The sequence below is a fragment of the Manis pentadactyla genome, chromosome 13 (assembly GCF_030020395.1).
Source record: "Manis pentadactyla isolate mManPen7 chromosome 13, mManPen7.hap1, whole genome shotgun sequence".
Lineage (NCBI taxonomy): Eukaryota > Metazoa > Chordata > Mammalia > Pholidota > Manidae > Manis > Manis pentadactyla.
In genome coordinates this window covers 104,931,533-104,953,342 of record NC_080031.1, presented here as the reverse complement: position 1 = coordinate 104,953,342, position 21,810 = coordinate 104,931,533, and positions in this window count along the sequence as shown.

Here is a 21,810-nt window from a genome sequence, read left to right as displayed (position 1 = left end):
AGACTCATACCAGAAGATGATCATCAAAAAACCCCAACAAAGATCCACGCACTGCTACAGCTGTAGATGCACTCATCCCACCAGCTCCTGGACTTGCCATGGGAATGAAGGAGATATCTAAGCTGGCCTGTGCATACAGTAAAACTACAAATTTGACTGGATCTATACTGTTGGAACTCAACCAAGAATTAGGAGAAGTGCAAATTGTAGTGCTCCAAAATCTTACAACTACAGACTATTTACTGTTAAAAGAACATATGGGATGTGAACAGTGCCCAGGAATGGGTTGTTTTAATTTGTCTGATTTTTCTCAAACTATTCAAATTCAGTTAGATAATAACCATCATATCATTGATAAGTTTTCACAAATGCCTAGGGTGCCTAACTGGTTTTCTTGGTTTCACTGGAGATGGCTGGTAATTACAGGTATGCTTTGGTTATGTAACTATACTCCTATTATGTTAATGTGTGTGCGCAATTTAAGTAGTAGCTTAAAATATATACATGCTGAAGTTACTCTACAAGAAGATATGTCAAAGAAATAATCAATCTTCCCATGTTTTCTCCCGCCTGCTACTTCTATAGCTTTTCTTCTTCCTTCCTAATTACAACCCTTAAATAGAATTCGTGCCTCATATCAAATTTACTGAGTATCATAATTCTTCCAAGTGGTAAAGATACCTCAAGACAAATGCTGGGCATAGAAGCCATAGGGCATAAATATACAAAGAAATAAAAAGCTAACCATTTCAAACAATAAGGCTTCTCTCTCACTTACCAACTTAACATTTCCCTGTATGGCCCCGGAAGATGACTGGTTAGCCAGAGACGGGTAAGATTCCTCAAGGGAGGAACAACCTAAGACAGGCACAGTCGCAGGGGGGTCATCAGGTGAGAAATTGGGGATCAACAGAGGTGAGGCTTAGAACCTCACCCCCCCTGTTCTGAGAGAAATCTTCTGCATATGTGGATGTTTTATTGCCCTTGTCTAGCTTGGATTAACACATAGTCTACAGGCACACACCTGATCATCTACATTTGCTCTCTTACAACACTAAACTATGTTTTCTACCTTTATGTTGTATCTACCTACCACTTCAGCATCTTATTAAAAATAATAAAGAGAGAAATGTGGTATCCACATATAAATCAAGTATAAAAATCAAATGTGTATTCATATTTGAACTGACTGTTTATAGTTCATAATGCATGAGCAAAACCAAAATTTTCTGTGATGACTGCCCTTGTACTGTTCACCATGTAACTTATTCACTATGTAAGAATTTGTTCTCCATGTAAGAACTTGTTCGTTATGCTTCAGAAGATTGGAGACTGACGAAAATTAGGCTTGGGGTGGATTAATGATTGTGCATTGAGCATTGACTCCCCTATACAGAATTTTATTGTTGTTAACAACCATTTGATCAATAAATATGAGAGATGCCCTAACAACAACAACCAAGAAAAAGTACAGACTTCCAATTGTAAAATAAATAAGCAACCGGGATGTAATGTATAGCATAAGGAATATAGTCAAAATATTGTAACAACTTGGTATGGTGATAGCTGGTACTTAGAATTATCATGTATATAAATGTTGAATCACTGTGTTGTACACCTGAAACTAATGTAATGTAATACTGTGTGTCAACTACCCTTCAATAAAAAATAATTATCTAAAAAAAAAAAAAACAAAAAAAAAGTAAAGCTGTGGGAATGTATAAAAGGATAAAGAAACCACCTGCCTTACCACCCAGAAGAAGCTCCTATTAATATTACACACTTCTTTCAGTCATTTGGCTGTTCACATAATATGAACAACTTTATATATACTTTCATGTCTATTTTGGCTGATTGTAAAAATAACTGATGCTTATTGCACAACTACAGAGAGATTTAGAAAATAAAAATCACGTGGAACTCATTTAAATTTAAGTCATAATACATCTTTTTTGAGTCTTTTGTTGAGATAAAATATATACATAATTAACTGATATAATTTTTAAAAATACTGATTCTAAATAAAATTTAGCAAGGGACAATGGCATAATCATACCTTAAAGTGCTCTGATACCTAATCTAAACCACCAACAAAGCAGTGGGTAGAACATGGTGGCAATCATCAGTACCTTACGTTTCTCTACGGAGTGAGGGGCACCAGAGATACATACCCCTTTGGGCTCAAAGAGTTCTGACAGCTGAATATACTCTCTAAGGGGGGGTGTGAGAAACTACTGCTGGACAGCTGGACTCTAAAACCTTCGACAGTTTTCCCTGTGGACACAGTTCAGAAATACTCCATTTAGCAGCCAGTCCCTGTTTGGATTTTGTTTTCTCTTCTGGGTCTGGTGATCTATACTCATCGGCATGTGGCTATCATTTAGCCTGGTATCTTAATTGCATTGCTTTTCTGAAATTAGCATCACTGTACCATGAACAATTCCTGGGCAGCAGTTGCGTTTGCTGCTATGGCTAAATTTCTCTCCCTGGCCACGTTTCACGGTCCTGCCTGACCTCTCTGGGTTTTTCAGTTTGCTCAGTGGGACGGCAGGCGTGATTTCCAGGGCCACCGGCTGACCGTGGCTTAAGGCTGCTTCAGCCCTCGGCCTGCCCGCCTGGCGCCTTCCCCGGTCCTTGCTCTCCCCAACGTCCTCCTCCGTGTCCACACTTCCCTTTTTGTGTGAACAAAGGCAGAGCTCGCTGAGCTTGACGCCGATCCCTTTGCTGTTCTGTGGGGAGCAGAATGAGAGTGTGTAACAGTTTTGGGGAACAAAAAAACAAAAAAACACTGCTCAGCAAGAAATGAAGCCAGAGGGATTTAAACTCAGCCGAGAGATTCTAATGAACTTTCCATCTGGATTTTGACTTTTGGGGCGTGTAAGTGTATCATAGAGAGAACATGTCAAAGGAGGAGGAGGTGGGATAACATGACAGGGTTACTGGGGTAACCAGGATGGGCAGCAGTGGCTGAGGCTGAGGGACCCGCGTGGACGAGCAAGAAGGGAACGATTTCTGATTATCATACACTTAGTTATCCTGCTGAGGGGAAGAGACCGTACCCCTTCTTTCTTTTAAGTAAAATATTTGAGTTGCATCTGTCAGGGAGCTGACATGCGCTCAAGATCTAATGAAACCAGGAACTGTGCTGTTAATTTATTTATAAATACAGGTTATTTATCATTTTATCACAGTTTTGCAAAACTGACATTACTCCAATTTCAGAGATGGAAAAAGAAATGGAACGTCAGAGGGAGAAACGGAAGTGTGTGGCCTTGGTATCGGGTACAGCTGAGTTCGGATGGGGTCTCCCTGTGTCCAAAGCCCTCGTTTCTTACCCCCGGAGTAGATGTTTGGGCTCATAGACTTCTTCAGGATCTTACGGGAGTTCTGAATCCCGAGCAGAGAGAAATGTGTACGGACCAGCATTTTTGTTTGGGCTTTATGGCCTCCATGGTTAAGAAGCCCTTCATTTTACATCTATCCTTTCTGCCAAAATAAAATAGACTTAAAGTGGAGAAGAATATGAACTGTAGTATTTGGGGATGTATGTGCTTCTTTTCTAACAAAGTGCCTCCCGATCAGGAGTGAGACGTGGAGGGACGGATGGGAGTTGTGGTCAGCCTCACATCCCACATCTCCCTGGGATCAGGACTGTAAGAGCTTCTGTCACTGATGGCCTGTCTCTTGTTCTTTTAGTGCATTGGTGCTGAAGAACAAAAATTACTGAAAATTAGTGTTACGGTAACAAAATATCTGACTAAGTCAAAATTGTCTGTTAAACATCCTTTACTCTCATGAACATCACGTTGATACAGTTCTTGACTACCACCTACCTCTGGAAGTTAGGTAAAAAGCAGGTTTGCCTACAATAGTTTTTATCCTTGAAATTTCTACATCTATCATCTTTTCTTCCTTTCTACTTAAAAGATCATGAAATGTGTTTGTTGCCAGTCTTATCACAGCCTGTATAGAAAATGAAAAGATGTTTTCCTTCCCCGTGTGTCATGATACATGTTCTACCTTTGTCCTTGTGGAGTTGTTAGGGGAGAAGACTTGTTACGGGAACTGGGAACCAGCAGGTAACACACTCAGCTGTCATCTGAAGGGGTGTCCGCCACCCAGAAGCACTGGGATGTACAGGGGGCTGCTGGGGAAGTTGGGGTGTGGCTGCAGACTCCCCTAAGCCACGAGAACGCCTCCCACCCTGAACCTGTCATTCATGGGCTTGGGGATGAAAGGCATGAGAGGGGCTTCAGAAATATAAAACACCCAATGTTGTCTCTGTGTCAAGGAGAAACACTTTTATCTTCATGAAAGGGAAAATAGAGATGTTTTTTTCTGAAAATAAAAAAAAAAACTTTCATATTTTCCATGAAACACGTAGTACAAAATTTGTTTACTTCCTTCTCCCTCCCTTAACCCCCATCCTCACATCCAAACATCTTAATACTGCACAGTTAGAGGAAAAAAGAGTGAATTCAGTGGGAGTTAAAAATGTTTAAACTGTACAGTTATATTTCATGATATTTACTTATCCATTCTGTTTGCTTATCAGATTATTGGATTTTCTCTGTCATGAGCATTATAATTTTATAGAATTAAAAATAAGCACTGATATTTATTGATGCTTATTCTGTGCCACACACTGTGCTCTAGACACCTTATTTAATTTGCTGCTTGGGTAAGACTAGGAAACAGGAAATATGCCCCATTTACAGTTGGAGAAACCGAGGCCCAGAGAGAGAGAATAGAACATGTCAAACCAGTTTAGGCAACCAAATACAGTGAGTTACAAAGCCTTAATTGGTAACTTGTTTAGGTTACACAAGTTATATTTGATTTAGAAGCAGAGTCAGAATTTATTCCTACATCATATAGGGCCAGAGTCTCTACTCTAAACCCTTTCTACTCAAAGTGTGGTCCAGAAACCCACAGTATCTGCATCCCTGGGAAGCTTTTTAGAAATAGAGACTTTTAGACCTAATCCCCAGTGAAGTCCTGGTCAATGTTGTACAATTAGCTCTGCGTGTGTGTGTGTGTGTGTGTGTGTGTGTGTCCTTTTGTAGTATTTCTGATTTCTATGGTGTAAATACTTCCCCCATGGCAGATTACAAACTGACAATGTGAAGTGTGAAGTCCTTGACCATAGACTCAGGGAGAGATGCTGACGACGGCTTGGTCGGGGTGATAGGAGTCAGCTCCCCACACCGGCACCTCAGACCCACTGAGTCAGAATCTTCATGTTGCCAAGGTCTCCAAGCAGTTCAGACGTTTGAGAAGCGCTGGTCCAGGCCATTGCTTCATATCGCCTTGTTTTGTGATCCCAACATGGCGTTTGGTCCTGTTCTGGGGTTTTGCTGTCCCTTCGTCTCCCACCATACTGCAGCTGACAGGACAGGATTATCCAGTTGGCAGTGCAGACAGAGCAGCAGATGCAATCTGGCTTCTGATCTCTTGCAATCAGGAAGTTGGCCTGCTGTGAGCAGAGACTTAGCCAAGCATGCTCAGGGAGGCTCCGGAGAGCTGAGGAAACTGGCTCTTGGTGTCATTACGCAAAGCTTTTCCTGACAGAGAAAAGCATGTGTACTGAAAACATCTGGGGATCAGACAGTTAGGATATTTTGCTTTCCTCTGCTATTGCATAAGCCAATTTATCTTCCCAAGGGCATTCATCCCTTGTGTACAATGGAGAGAAAACACAGCAATAGGAAGGTTCACATTTTGCAGGACTGTACATGTTCTTTTATCTGGAACCCAAATAAACTGAAAGCAAGTACCTTTTTTCTTGGTTTGCATGTTGAAAACAGAGATCTATTTAAGGAAGAATTTCATAGGATTCAAATCGAAATTAAGATGTATCTTGCCCAATCTCTCACATTCCCCTTCTTGCAGACTATGATATAATGGTCAATGAATGAAAAAAATGCCAAAGAGGTGAGGGAATTTGGAAATTACCTGGACAGAAAGTCTCTTATGAGAGATTGGGAAGCTAAGGCCCAGGGTGTTAGGGAAATGAGGTAACTGGCGCGTTACTGGAGCTGGTTAGTTAGTTGACGGGGCCATTGGGCCTTTAGCTGCTGCTCCCCGGGCTCCACGGCAGCTCACTAAGTTGGCTCTCCATCCCCGAACAGGACTGTCTACTATGATTTCTTCTTTTCATCAGTTCTGATGACTTTAAAGATGGTCTATAAACCGAAGAATCCCAAATCGATTCTCTAGCCCAAATCTCATTATCTTATTAGACTTCTTCATATGAATGCTTCATTCACATCCTCCGATTCAGTTTGTCCTGCCAGGTTTTGTTTAAAGCAGTTTCTTCTGTGTTCCTGCAGCACTTATATTTCCCCATTAGAAGAATACTCTATCAGTTTGCTTGTCTGTATAGAACATAGGTGCTAAGCCTGGGATGGCAGTTGCCATGCTTGAGTCCTTGCTCCATCCCCAGCACCTACCACAGTCCTTGGCATATGACAGAATGATGAGTCCTCAGAGGGCACAGACTGAGGCAGATAAGTATCCCTGGTGCTCTGCTAGGGAGTGTGGTCCATGGGACGAACCAAGGTCGGAGGGGGTTCGGTAGGGAAAAACAGAGCCGATACAAAGATGTGTTATAAGCTGGCCACCCAAGAAGTTGTTTAAACGAGTCTCAGGAAGAGAAAAGAGGAATACTTCATCCACTGGTTGTCTTCTCCCAAAGGTTATAGATTTGCCCCAGGGAGTATTAACACCTCTTCGCTTCTGGGTCACCCATGGGTGGGTGTTCGGAGGGGCTCCATGGCTTCCCACACCTCAGAGTCAACAGGGACACCCTGGGGTGGAGGGCACAGGTCTGCAGATGGTATACGAGGTGAGGCTCCGATTACGACCCAGGTGCCCCCTGGACCCTCCCTCTCTTTTGGTAGCTTGACAACTCCAATGAGTTAACTTTAACTACCAAAAATCTCTCTAAAATATACCCTTTTTTCTCTTCCTCCACTGCTGTTTTTTTTTTTTTCATTTTAGGATCTGTTCCTCATTTATGCTTAATGCCATAATCTCTTACTTGATCTTCCTGCCTTCAGTTGTGCCCCACTGACAATCATTTCTCTGATTCTAATCCTTCAGGGAACGTAACATTCTGGTCAAGATAAAATGCACTTTCATCAGCATGACCTACAGACAATTCCATGATCTGATCCACTGCATGAAACCAGTCACATCTGTCCTCATGACCCTCAACCTCTGCACCAGGATGGTTAAACTGGTCGTGCTGGGTGGCTTGCAACCCCTTGCTGTGGCTGCACCCCGTCACAGCCCTGGGGTTGGCAGTGCTGCTGCCCTTCCTTGGAACCCTGGTCGTTGCCCAGCTAATTTCTCTCCATCCTTCAAAAGGCAACTTTGGTATCAGACACTCTGGAAATCATGTCCTGACGCCTCCTCTCTAGTGGCTCTCAGTCTTCACTGCATGGGAATCATCTGGAAGGCTTGTAAAATCAGATAGTTGGGCCTTTCTCCCGGAGTTTCTGATTCAGTAGTAGGTCGGGGGTGGAGCTTGAGAATGTGCATTTTTAACAAGTTCCCGGATTCTGCTGACGCCGCTAGTTCAGGATCACACCTGAGGGCCATAGCTCTAAAGAAACACCTGTGCTTTTCTCTGGCATAGTATTTTATGGAACTGATATAGTAGTTCTTTTTTTTTTTCCAGTTTCTTTTCCTCAATCAGCATGTATTCATGGGAGGGCGGGGGCAACATCTTACTCAACTCCATAAGCCAGCACTTTGCTGTGTGCCTGGCACATAGACATGTTGATGGAGGGAAGGGAAAAAATGTGAGGGGACAAAGACTGGAGAGGAGACAGAGTTAGGTGCTTAAGGTCTGCAGAATATATCCTTGACTAATGTTGTATGTTTTGGGCACAAAATACTATCAGACTATAAAGTTAGCATATTCTACCAAATGTAGTGGAGTGGATCCAGTGCAGGGGAATGGCTGAAATGTGGGTTCTGCCAGCATGCAGCCTGATTTTAACTCCTAGTTCCACCATGTGATGTTAGGCCAGTTACTTAATACCTCTCTGAAATTTAGTTTTTATGGGAATAATTAATGAAAAGGCTACCTAACGGGGTTGTTCTAATGGGTAACTGAGGTAATACTTGTTTTTTTTTTAATAGTCCTTAGCATATCATAAGCATTCAATAAATGTTAACTACCATTTTATTACCAGTTCCTCTAAATAGCTTTGCTACCAAAACTATGTGAGTTTAGCAATTTAATAGACATAAGCACCAAAAAGCAAATGTAAGGTAAGTTGCTTCTGTTAGGAATTTTGATGCTATGCAGTATTGTGTTTTTTTGAAACTCTACATATGTTTTTAATTCCGATGATTGTTATCAAGTTGGAAAAATGGATTCAGGAAGAAACTGACTTGGGTTTTGTAAGTTAAGTTGTACATTTTCTACTATTTTTAAAATATTAACATCACAAAGGGGAAAAAACATCTTCAAAAGGACCCTCTGCTAGAGAATATTTTCATTAGAAAAATTTACAGTTTGACAGTTTTGTCCAAAGATCTCAAAAGACTTTAGAGTCATTAACTACATATTCCTCCAAAATATCCTTAACATATTTTATGGTTAGAAAATTGCCTGCCAAAGAGAAACATTCACAAGCACGATTCTGTGCTCCCATTGTCAGTCTAGGCCAGAAGGTAAAATCCCAGTGAGGAGAGGATGAACCTGACAAGGGAAAAATTTTAGACGCCCATACTGTGGGGTCATTGGTAGACCTTGCATGAAGATGATATTTTTCTCAATGACTGAAAGTGCCGAGGAAGTCATTTTTAATCACTTGAATAGTGTTCCTCCTTCTCTTTGTGTCCATTCATTCATCTGTTGAATAAATATTTAGAATTGAATATGTTTCAAGGTATGTTAGTCATTTCTCTTGCATTGTCTCTTTTAATTTCCATATTATTTATGAAGTAGATGCTGTGATACTCCCATATACAGAGCAGAAGTTTGTAGGGGCTAAGAAACATGCCCAAGTCATGTGGTGGCTGGAGAACTGAGTGTTTCTAACTCCAGATTCCAGGTTCTAACTGCAGTGTGACTCCCTAGAGTGTTCTATTACTTGGTCTTTACAGAGCTGAAGATGCCATGCTAGCCAAAAGGAGCTTTGAAAGTGGCTGTCTGAATGTGCAAACAGAGAATTCAAATTTCAAATATTCAAATATATTTGAAAATGGCTGTCTGAATAGAGAAACTGTTGCACATGCAAATCCTAATATTTACCTCTGATATGTATTAATTTAATTCCTTAGGCACTTAGAGGAGTGTATTCTTAAAATAATATATTGATTTGGAATATAACTTTTTTCCAGTCTCATTTTTCATGGATGTATCTGATTTAAACTCGGGATGTGCATCTGCTTTGCCTATATTAGAATGAGATCTTGAATTTTCTAACAGTTTTCTAGAGCAAATGGTTTTCATTTCTAACTGGAGTGTTTGGAGTCTGTGACGTAGCACTTTTGGCACCTGTGTCTGATGGCATCATAGAAATGTTCTTCTAAGCCACAAATACTTAATTGCATGGTTTTTATGGCTGTTTTTCTTATTGTTATAAGTAAATAAACATATATAATAATAATGTGTATATAAATACAGTATATAATACAATGTTTTGTGTGTCCATATATATATTATAGTATATAATTTACAATATGGATTCTCAAAAGATCATACAAGAGTCTTTCTTACAATGATATTCAAAACTTGCAATTACAAAATCATACCTCCCCCAAATAATTACTGAATTCAAGTTAACATTTTTCCTTTTATAACTGGTTCTTCAAGTAACCTTTGTGCATACCCAAAGCTCTCCCTGACTGATTCTCAGGCTAACATGACTTACTCAAATAGTATCAAATCTTTTTTCCAAATGAAGTATCCAAGAGAACATTCTGTAATATGAAACACTTGTTTGGCTGCTAAACAAAAGCCATCATTTCAAAAAAAAAAGAGATTTTTTTTTGAGTGGTGGATTAAAAATCTAATTGCCTTATATTTATGCATATTCGGTAACCATGGTACTTAAAGGTAAAGGTTTGAAGATTTTGAAAAGTGACTCAAAACGGTCAGTCCTGTCTCCATTCCTTTTATCTGTCTCCTATGTCTGTTTCATCCTAAAACTGACTCTCTTTGAGTCACAAAATGACTATCAAAGGAGTTATGAATAAGCAGAGAGACAGAGAGACGGACAGATGCAGAGAGACAGCAAGCTGTTCTTCTAACCATTAACAAAAGGATTTCCTTTAGTCTGATGGGGCCAGCTTAGATTACACGCTAACCTTTAAATCAATCCCTGTGACCATAGAAATGACAAGCATAAATTGACCTGGGCCAGTTGGGGTCTGCCATAAATCCCCTCCAAACTGCCAGCTCTTCCACCGTGAAGGGTGAAAGATGCTGGGGTGGCCACCTCATGATTCAGTGTAGCAATACTGACTTCCAGGACAGGGCTTAATACACACCAAAGCACTCTGATGCCCACTCTCTCACCTGATTTCCAGGACAGCTCTTGAGTTACGTGGTATAGGAGGATCACTTCCATTGGCAGGTGAGGGCACTGAGTGCAGTGTGGTTAAGTTTCCCTGAACTCATGTTTAACTTCTTTAACTCCAGTTCTAACACTTTCTGGACACTTGATTGATTAGTCAGAATAACAAGTTGAAATGTGAATAACTCAAAACTACACATTTGTCATCATGTTGCCTAAAGAGACTTGCTCTATTGAATTTTTCAATTTTTGCTATTCTATTCTTCCAAAATAGTAGCAAGCGACAGTAGACAATGTTGCTTTTGGGGACAGAGGGAGAGTCAGAAATCATACCTATCTTGGTTAGCGCCTTTGTTCTCCAGAAGCACCACTAAACAGGGTTATAGACTGATAGTCTGCTTTCTATTTTTGTGTTAGAAAGAATGCTGTCACTTTTCTACTGCTGTAATTGAGTTACAGTAGAATATTTGTACTCCCTTGATAGAGCAATCCAGGAGAAATCCTGTGTTAGTATGCCAGGAGAGCTCGAATCCATCTAGAAACTTTCCAGTGCTCACAGGAAAGGTTCTATGTGGTAATTTGCCAAGAGTCTCAGAAGAATAAGATTCCTGAATAAAACTCAAAGGAAGAAAAAATCTCACATTGGGAGAAAAACTTTCACTGGCTGGTTTGCTTACCTTACCTCTCCTCTTAACGCCCCTCCACTACTTAATACAGATAGTGGTGATTAGGATAGAAAATGGCTGGACTGAGAGGGAATGATGAAACTACCATAATTATAATCAGGGATTATAAGATTTAGTAATAATTCACTCCTAATGCTGGTCTTAATATATTCCATGATTTGCTTTCAGAATGCCATTGAATAACATGATGTCAACAATGTTCCCTAAATTCTTGTGGCCATGAATATTCTTTTTCCTCTATGTTAAGTCAGTACCCTAAAGAGGTTACAACCTTATGTGGCATGGATGTTAAAAAAGTGATTCCAGTGGTAGTAACAGACAAACCCAAGGAGTACAATGTGAATGCAATATACATACCCACATGTAGGTTTTCCTGTCATGAAGTGCAAAGAAATATTCATTCATACAACAGAGGTCAAGTACTGTAACTACTGGGCAAAGCCCTTTGCTAAATGCCAGGAATAGAGGAATGGAGCAGACTTCTTCATTCCTCTTTCATAAATCAAGCATAACAGGGAATCATATTCACAAATAATAAAATATATTGGGTTATAGCTAATGATACGAGTTTACATAAATTCCAAAATCAGTAGGGAGAGAGATATTATTTGAACAAACTAAAATAACTAACACAACTGAGTACAAATGAATGTCCAATATGGGATGCTGTTAATAAATGATAAGGAAATCAAAGGACAGAGGCTCTCAAAAGGGTGTTCTCAGGGAAGATAGGGTTTGTATGAGATATACGTGAATGAGAAAGTACCAGAGAGGCAATAAGTGGGTTTGGTATTAGTTTACTCATGGTGGGATGGATGAGGTTTACTTCAAAAGTGTGTTCAAGTACAAAAGTAAATTTTAAAAAAAAAGGAAGGATGACTTTGAGGCCAAATTGCAGTATGACTTTGTGAAGAAGACTGAACTCCATCAATCCCTTGGCAGACTAGCTGCCTGTTGTTCCTCAGAGCTTTCTTCTTAAAGGCTGGGAGTCCAAATGTTAGATAGAGCAGGTGGGGGAGGGGAAGGTAAGGCTCAAGGACAAACTGCCCAGTTTGGGGTGGTGGGTGGGGTTCCCATGTGAAGAAAACAAAGGCTTTGCAGGGAGATAACTTCTTGCCTATTAGGACCAGACCAAACTGGTCTTAACCAGATCACAATGCAGGAGCAATCGAACAAAACTAAGAATGGCCCAAACCATGCTTATCATAATCTCATTAAAATAAAATAGCAGTTTTGTCCCCACCCGCTCCTCACTGTGGGCTCTTCTGTGTGCATTTTGGGAAAAGACAGTCCCACCAAGAGGAATGGGTCTATAACTAGAACTGCAATGAGATAACCTCACCCTGTCAATCAAAGAGGCACCTCCCAGCTGGGACACAATAAATAGACCCTCCCCTGAAAGTCTGGGGCCTTGTCTACCTTGACTCTGGCCCACCCCTCCCTTGGGTGTATTCAAATAAGACTTCCACTCTGTTTTGCTATTGTGTTTCTGCCTTTCAATTCATTGTTTTGGTGGGGACAGACCCAAGGAGAACAAACTCAACCTGCAGTGTATTTGGTGCCACGACTTGGATTGCTGCCCCTGCCATCGGGGTGTGCTAGGTAAGAGCCTCCTGTGTCTCTAATTCTCCATCAGGTCTCTCGACTGAATTCTTTCCTTCAAGAAGACAAGAACCAAGGAATTCCCCAATCTGCTGCCCAGTAACACAAGAATTCATGCCTCCTACAGTGTTCCCAAGGCCTTCATTGTCACACGGTCTCCTCCCCTGCAACCACCCTCCAATGCACCCCCCCACACACACACCACCCCATTTCTGGGTTGTACCTCATATTCTTCTTCTCTTGGTTGTGAGTAAAATTGTAATATTTCCAGAATCTCTTGCCTGGTTTTAGTGCATCTCCATATCAACAGATGTTCCTAAGGGGTGGAGAGAAGTAGTTCATCTCCATACCAATGGGTAATTACCTGGGCAACCGAGGTAATTATCTGAACCACAGAGGGTGGGGGAAAGATTCACTTGCTTCTGCCAGAGCAGAAGAGAGATGGCCCCTGGACTGCAGTTTGTAAGCAATAAACGGGTTTTAAACTTTATTTCTCCCTTTGACTGATTTCAGTTTTAGAGGTATTTTGCCCTAGGATTTCCTCTCCCCAAAGTTACATTGGTGAAAATTAATCTTTTTGGCTGCACAGCCAATTAATTTGGAATTTCTTTACTAGTATTTCTGGGCTTCAGATACAGTATTTCCCTTAGCTGGAAACCTCCATGATTTTTTGTTGAAAATAAGACTATTTTTTTCTTCCCCATCCACTCTTTTCCATGTTGCCACAATGTTACTGTATTAAATTAGTAGAGCTTTTAAGTGCAGTGTTGCTATGAAAACACAAATCAAAATGGAGCCATAGTAAATCCAATTTGCTGTGCCCAGTTGGTATTTGATAAAGGGCTGTAACTGAGAAGAATTCTACTCCTGCTTATGCTCTGTTATCACGGTGGTTATCATGGAGATGAAGTGAAGCAAAACAAACACAAAGCCTTCATTTTGGGGAAAAGAAGACAAGTAAACATGAGTGACCATCAGTAAATGAGACCTGGTATGTATGGGATGGGGCTGATATTTTGAAATGGAGTGTAGCTAAATATGTCAACATTTTGTTCAATTATCCTACCTATTAATTGTAAAATAATCTAATCTGAAATTTTATAGGGTTTTGAAAAAGCTTAAAACACAAAGGCAAGGAAGGAGAGAATAGAAAAATTGGTTGATCATTTACTTTAAAAAAGAAAATGCTGGCCCTTCATTATTCCATGAAGTCAAAACCCCTCCAAGAAGATGACTTCTGCTGAGCCCTGTGCGGAATCCTCTCGAGTGCCCACCAGCATGCCGTCCCCCGGAGGGCCGCGTCAGAGTGGTCCTGGAGCAACTACAGTCACCTCTGATGATAAAAAAAAATTCTAAAATCCCCCACTTTACAAGATAACCCTTTTATAAACAAAACTCAAGAGAGCAGCAATTGCACAAACTCCAAAGGAGAGAGTTGAACAATAACTTACATTTTCTTTAATGTTTCAAAATTTGCTCATAAGGGTGGTAATACAGTCACTGAAAATGTAGAAAATGCAGAAATAGATACAATAAAAACATAAAATCACTTCAGATCCCCGACATTGCTGTTAATATTTTGCTAGAGTTTCTTCCAGGTTTTGGTTTCTTTAACAGTAAATGCAAACATAATATTCACGTATTCATTGATTTATTCACTACTTTATCATTATTATGGAAGGAAGGAGGGAAGAAAGGAAGGAGGGATGGAAGAATATACTTTGTTTTGGGCATTTTCTTATGACATTGTTTGTTAGTGAAGCCATTTCTCTGTGCGAGTTGGCCGGGAAGGTTGTAGAATCAGAACAGCATTCAGCTATTTTTCTGCCTCATTCACATAATGAGCAAGGAATTTATTAGTTCTGACATTTGAAAGGGCCTTTGATGCCACAATTAAAATGAAAAACATTCCAAAAATATCTCTGTGATTGTAACTTTCGCAGGGATAATTCTGATATTATTTCACTTGGATTCACATTGCAATGTGATCTTGACTTGGTGAGAAGGCTTCAGCTGAAAAACCCAACCCACCGAAGACGTCCTGAAGGGAAGCTGCCACAGGATCAAAACACCGGTCGGGACCAGCAGGTGCCTGACTGGGCGGGCAACGCGCCTGCTCAGCCTAGTGCTGCCTGGGTGTTGTGGTGCAGTGGGTATGATCTTGGCATGGGCGCCTGTAACCCACTTTCTGAATTAGGAATACATGAGTCTCTGCTACTGAGGAGGTGTGTGCAATAGGAAGATTCCAGAGTATTAGTTTTCATATCAATTATCATTTCCCCCCTTGACTAAGCAAAATCATATTGGATTATCAAGTTTCTCCCAAGTCTTATACTGTGATTTCTATTAAAACAATCTCAAATCGTATTTGGCATTTGAGTAAATGAATTGAAAATTTGTGTGCAACATTAAACTAAGGGTCCTACTACTTTTATTTATCCTGACAAAAAGAAAATGGAACAAAGAACTTATCTGCGTAAATGGAAGTCCCTCTGAGAGGACGCTTACCACACTCACTTCCTCCTTCTCTGCTGGTTCCCTGACTGTTTTTTATGGATGCATCAGACAGCCCTCCACTCACTCATTCATCCAGCCTATCTTAATAATCCTAATAAATCTTGGTCTAGGCATTGTACTAGGCCCTGGGAGAGACTGACAGTCTCTGCTCCCATGAGGCCAACATCCACTGGGGCATAAGAAAATACCACAGAATCCAACAAACCAAAAATCATTACAACTTGTGGTGAGTTGTAAAAATCCAACAACACAACAAAGATGTGAATAAGGAGTAGTCCAGCCTAAGTGTGGTTATCAGAAGGGCTCCTTCGAGGAGCTGAGGTATATGCTAAAGCACGAGAAGTTGCTAGACACACCAAGGGTGGGAGAAAAGCAACCCAGGCTGAGATCAAAGGGTGTGCAACAGCTTCGTCCTGAAGGAGGGCAAGATCGTCAGGCCCTGGCATCGCCAGTCCCCAGCCTCTCCCGAAAGCCGGTGGACACCTTGAGGGCAAGGCTGAGACTTTGTGCACACCGTCTTTCCTCGAGCCGTTAGGGCAAGATAAACAGTAGAACCTCTATTACTTTTGTTGATAATTGAGGAATTTAAGTCTTCTGTGTAAATGTACCCGTGTGGTGATACAGCTAAGGGGCACTGATTAACCATTTCCTCTCAGCGCTCACCTCTCCAAGGGACTTCGGGGGCCATGTGGAATGATCATTCATTCACTTTAGGCAAACGACTCACTCTAATATCTTCAAAATATCCCAGATGTGTTCTTGCCTCCATGACTCAGTGATGGAATTCCTCTTCCACGATTGCCCAAATATCTCTGCTCCTGTATTTCTAAAATGTCCACAATGCATATTCAGCTGTCATAATTTTACCATGTCTGAATTACAGCTATAGTTATTATATATGTGTGTGTTTGTATGACTGTCTGACTTACTTAAGGAAAAAATGTAAATGCCTCTCAGAGCCCTATACTAAGTATTCATATCTATAAGATCGTATTATATTCAATATCATACTTTTATTTTTCTTTCAGATCTTACAATAAATACATAACTATTCGTTTTTATAAAGAGCATCTGTGTCTTAACCTAAAATGATATCCTCTGCTGTGAAAGGTTACCTGTGGTACACAGAATCCTACTCCAATCCGCACTGATGTAAATTCTAGGCTTTCTTTCCAATTCCAGCTCAAGATCCCCCTTGATAATTTTCAGCACTGCAGACTGTGTTCGTGTCATCTGTGTCGGGCTGGGCCGGGGAGGGATGGAAGGGGGTTGGGCAGAGTAGCAGGAAGCGGCCTTTTCCACACAGGAATCCGTAATGGTTCAGCTGACTGGGGCTTCCTTGTATTGGCTTCAGTGCTCAAGCAGATGAAATGAGATTTTTTTGAAACTGATGACTTATAGGATTGATTCTCTAACATGTTGGGGTCACAGGCCTCTTTTACAAAGTTCCTGGAAACTGAGCTTCTCTCCCAGAAACATGTAGCATAAAGGCAGGCACATATTTTCAGGGGGTTTAAGGGAATCTTAAACCCAGTGGGACTGTTTCCAAGTGTCACAGACCCCATGTTAAAACAAAATGAAACAAACCATAACAAGAAGCCAACTCTGCAACAATAAGCTCTCCCTTATTGAGAGCTTACTATGTTCTAGACCCTGCACTAAATAATTCACAGGCATTATAGTTTTATGTCTTTTAATTCTTCTTACACTCCCCTATTGGTAATCCTGTTTTATAGAGGGGAGAAAAGAAGAGAGAGAGGCTCCGTCATTTGCTGAGGTCAAACTGCTAAGAAGCTGTAGAGGCTGATGGGGGACTCGGGCAGCCTGAATCACTCTCTCAACCATACTCTTCCTGCCTTTCTTCCTCGTAGTACTCATTCCTGACCATTGTGAGGGGCGAACAGTACATTCCTTTGGTGAAGGATATACTACCAGAAACCTGGGTGATTGACAGCAGCACCAAACGCGGATGCTACAGATCCTTCCTCCAGGATGGAACCCATCCCCTCTGATATACACAGGGAATAAAAGTACATTTGAACAAGTCCAGGGGATAAATAACACCCTTCCTATTACATTTTACCCAGAAACTTGCTCAGTTTCTGGTTCCTAAGTTAAAAATATATATATATAATTTTCCTTCATTCTAGTTGCAACATATTCTAATTTTAAGAGATCACGGGTTAATTAAATTCATTTAAAAACAACTTTTGGGTACTACCTTAATTAACCTTCCAGGTTTCCTTGCTATTCTGCTCCTATTCAGTGCTGTCAGTCTGCCAGGGTGAGGGTTAGAACCCCTCACCTTCCCAGGTAGGAGGGGAGGGGTGGCAAATGGCATTTGCTCTGCTGTTTGATTAGTGGAGCTCATTAGCTGTCAGACGTAAGGCGTGAGCAGTCTGTCAGAAGAGAACAGCAGCGCCTGTGACATTTATTACATGGCCAGCCTCCAAGCCTGCTTAGAAACGAATTTCCATTCTTACAGATGCTGTCTCCAGAATGGGACTTCTCTAGGAGTCACAAGCAAGCCTGACCAAAATGCCAAGGTAAGGAAAGAGGCCTTAAGATAACCAATCACTGAGACACAAAACCAGCCCCAAACACTAACGGCAGGAATAAAGGAGCAGCGTTGTCATCTGCGTTCCTTTTTACCAGCTGAGCCTGGGTGTTATTTACAGTTTCAGCAGAGTGACTGTTCTTGGGTTTTTCTGGCCGTCACAGAATGAATGGGCATCGGAGCTATTTGGTTGGTGGTCCTCACACAATGGAAACGGACACTGGTTTTCCGAATTGATCACAATACACTTAAATGTCTGGTTACTCTGCTTGTTCTAAAACGCTTCCAGAAAACCAACTTGAATGAGGACTTGGCCACACAATAGGTAGATGTTTTTCACAAGCAAAATGTCAGTGTAGTGAGCCAGGAATTCCTCTGAAAGCAGTTTTGCTGTTTAGCAATGCAACAAGGCATTTTATTTTTTTAAATTTATAAATAAATATCAGTAAAAGATCCTTCTAACTAATCTATGGTTTAGATGAAAAAATGGGTACTGAGTGAATTCCAGTTATTTACATGACAAACTATAGTGGTGGAATCTTCTAAAAACTGGCCTCTAGGTTTCATTTGCCACCAAATTAGCTGTGAGTCTTAATTTCCTTATGTACAGTGTGAGTGTGTTAGATGGCATACACAGTCTTTTCTGGCTTGAAAATTATGTTTTTATGATTATTGGTAGTTTAATATCAGCCCTTGTTTTTCTATTTTATAACTTTGTGAGCTAGGTGGTATTATTTCCCCCATTTACAGAGGAGAGTAAACTGAGGTACAGAATTGTGAAATAACTTGCCCAAGGGCATACAGTTAGTACACGCAGAACCATAGAGGTGAACCATAGCGGCAGATGCCCGATCCTGCTGGCTTAACCATTTTGCTGTTTCTAAGATTTTCTAAGATGGCAGTGCAACAAAGCCAGAAAGAAAAATGATTTTATTTTTTTCTTTTACGTGATTTTCCTAGAGACTGTTCCATGTGGACTTGAAAAGAAAGTCCTTGAACTTGAACTGCAGAAAGAAAAAGGAATAAAATAAATGATAAGGTAAGAGAACTCTGGGACAACATCAAATGTCTTAGTATTCACACTGTAAGAGTCCAAGAAGAAGATCAGAGAGAAAGGGGTGGAAATTTATTTGAAGAAATAATAGCAGAAAAGTTCTCTAGTCTAGTGAAGGAAACAGTCACTGAGGCCCAGGAAGCAGAGAGCCCCAAACAAGATGACATCAAGGAGGTCTACACCAACAATTAATTTGTCAAATTTAATTAAATATGTAAAAGGTATAATTAAATAACTAAAATGTCAAAGATCAAAGAAAAAGAGACTCTTAAAAGCAGCAGGAGAAAAGCAATGAGTTATGTACAAGGGAAAGCCCATGGGGCTATCAGCTGATTTTTAGGTTGGAAATTAAGTGACCATCAATCTAACATAGCTCATTATATAACTAAGATATCATGTATAAAGTCCATGGTAGCCACAACTAAACACCTGCAGTAGATACAAAAAAAATAAAGGGATACAACAATGACACTAGAGAAAGTCATCATGCATGAGGAGCAAACAAAAGAAGAAGAAAGGATTGGAGAAGAATGACAAAAACAACCAGAAATCATTTAACAAAATCACAATAAGTACATATCAGTCAATAATTACTTTAAATGTAAATGGACTAAATGCTCCAATCAAAACATAGGGTGGATAAAAAACAGGACCCATCTACATGCTGCCTACAAGATACACACTTCAGACCTAAAGACACACACAGACCCAAACTCAAGGGATAGAAAAAGATTTTCAGTGCAAGTAGAAATGAAAAAAGCTGGAATAACAATATTTGTATCAGCCAAAATAGACTTTAAAACAAAGACTGTAACAAAAGACAAAGAAGGAGAAGGGCATGACATAATCATTAAAGTCTCAACCCAGAAAGAAGATATAACAATTGTAAATATCTACACACTCAACAGAGAAGCACCTAAATATAGAAAGCAAATATTAACAGATCTAAAGGGAGAAACTGACAGTGCTAAAATAATAGTAGGGGATTTTAACACTGCACTGAAATCAATGGATAGATCATCTAGACAGGAAATCAGTAAGGAAGCAATGGCTTTGAACAACACATTAGACCAAATGGACTTAACAGATATATGCAGAAACATTAAGAGTACACACTCTTTTCAAGTCCACATGGAACAGTCAATAGGAAAATCACATGTTAGGCCACAAAACAAATCTTGATATATTTAAGAGTGAGGTCATACCGAGCATATTTTTCAACCATCTGGGATGGACCTGGAAGTCAATTATAAGGAAAACCACTGGAAAAATCATAAGCACATGGAGGCTAAAGAGCATGTTATCAAACAATCGGTGTGTCAACAAATAAATTGAAGAGGAAGTACAAAATACTTGAAAATAATAAAATAGAGGCACAATGATTCAAATTTTTTGTGATGATACAAAAGCAGTCCTAAGAGGGTGTTTTATCTACTTCAAAAACAAGAAGAATATAAAATAAACAACCTAATTTTCACCCAAAGGAACTAGAAAAAGAACAAAGCCCACATTTAGAAGGAAGGCAGTAATAAAGATTAAAGTGTAATTAATTAAATTGAATCTGAAAAAATGTAAAACTCAATAAAAGAGCTGGTTCTTTGAAAAGGTAAACATAATTATTAAATTTCTAGCCAGATTTGTCAAGAAAAAAAGAGGTAAGACTCAAGTATAATCAGAAATGAAAGAGAAGTTACAACTGACAGAAGTGAAATACAAATGATTATAAGAGATTACTATGAAAAAAGTATATACCAGCAAAGTGGACAACATAGAAGAAAATGGATAAATTCCTAGGAATATGCAATCTCTCAAGATTGAACTAGGCAGAACTAGAAAATCTGAACAAACCAATTACTAGTAATGAAATTAAACTGTTAATCAAAGAAGTCCCAACAAACAAAAGTCCAGGTCCAGATGGCTTCACAAAATTCTACAAAATATTTAGACAGCTACATGCAAAAGAATGAAACAGGATCACTGTCTTATACTATACACAAAAATAAATTCAAAATGGATTAGGGACCTTAATAGGAGACCTGAATCCTTAAAACTAGAGAAAAACATAGGCGGTAAACTCCTGAACATTCAGCATTAGTAACTTTTTTCTGGAATGTCTCCCCAGGCAAAGGAAACAAAAACAAAAATAAACAAATGGGACTTCCTTAAGAAGAAAAGCTTCCACACAGTAAAGGAAACCATCTATAAAACAAATAGGGAAAGATATTTGCAAATGATATGTCTGATAAGGGGCTAATATCCAAAATACATTAAAAAACTCCTACAACTCAACATCAAAAAATCAAAACAATATGATTAAAAAGTGGGCAGAGTGCCTGAATAGACATTTTTCTAAGGAAGATGTATGGATGGCCAACAAACACACAAAAAGATGGTCAACATCAATAATTATCAGGGAAATACAAATTGAAACCATAATGAGATTTCACCTCATACCAGTCAGAGTGGCTAATATCCACAAGAAATACCAAGTGTTGGCAAGGATGTGGAGAAAGGGAATGTATATTGTTGCAGATGCTATGAAAGCAGCATTGAGGTTCCTCAAAAAGCAGAAATACCATACAACCCAATAACTCCACTTCTAGAAATTACCTGAAGAATACAAAATCACTAATCCAACACAATCCTATGTTTATCACAGCACTATTTACAATAGCCAAGATACGGAAGCAACTGAAGTGTCCATCGGTAGATGAATGGATAAAGAAGAGATGGTACATATACACAGTGGAATGTTACTCAGTCGTAAGAAAAGAATGAAATCTTGCCATTTGTACTGGATGGATCCAGAGAGTATTATGCTAAGTTAAATAGGTTAAGCAGATGAAAACAAATACC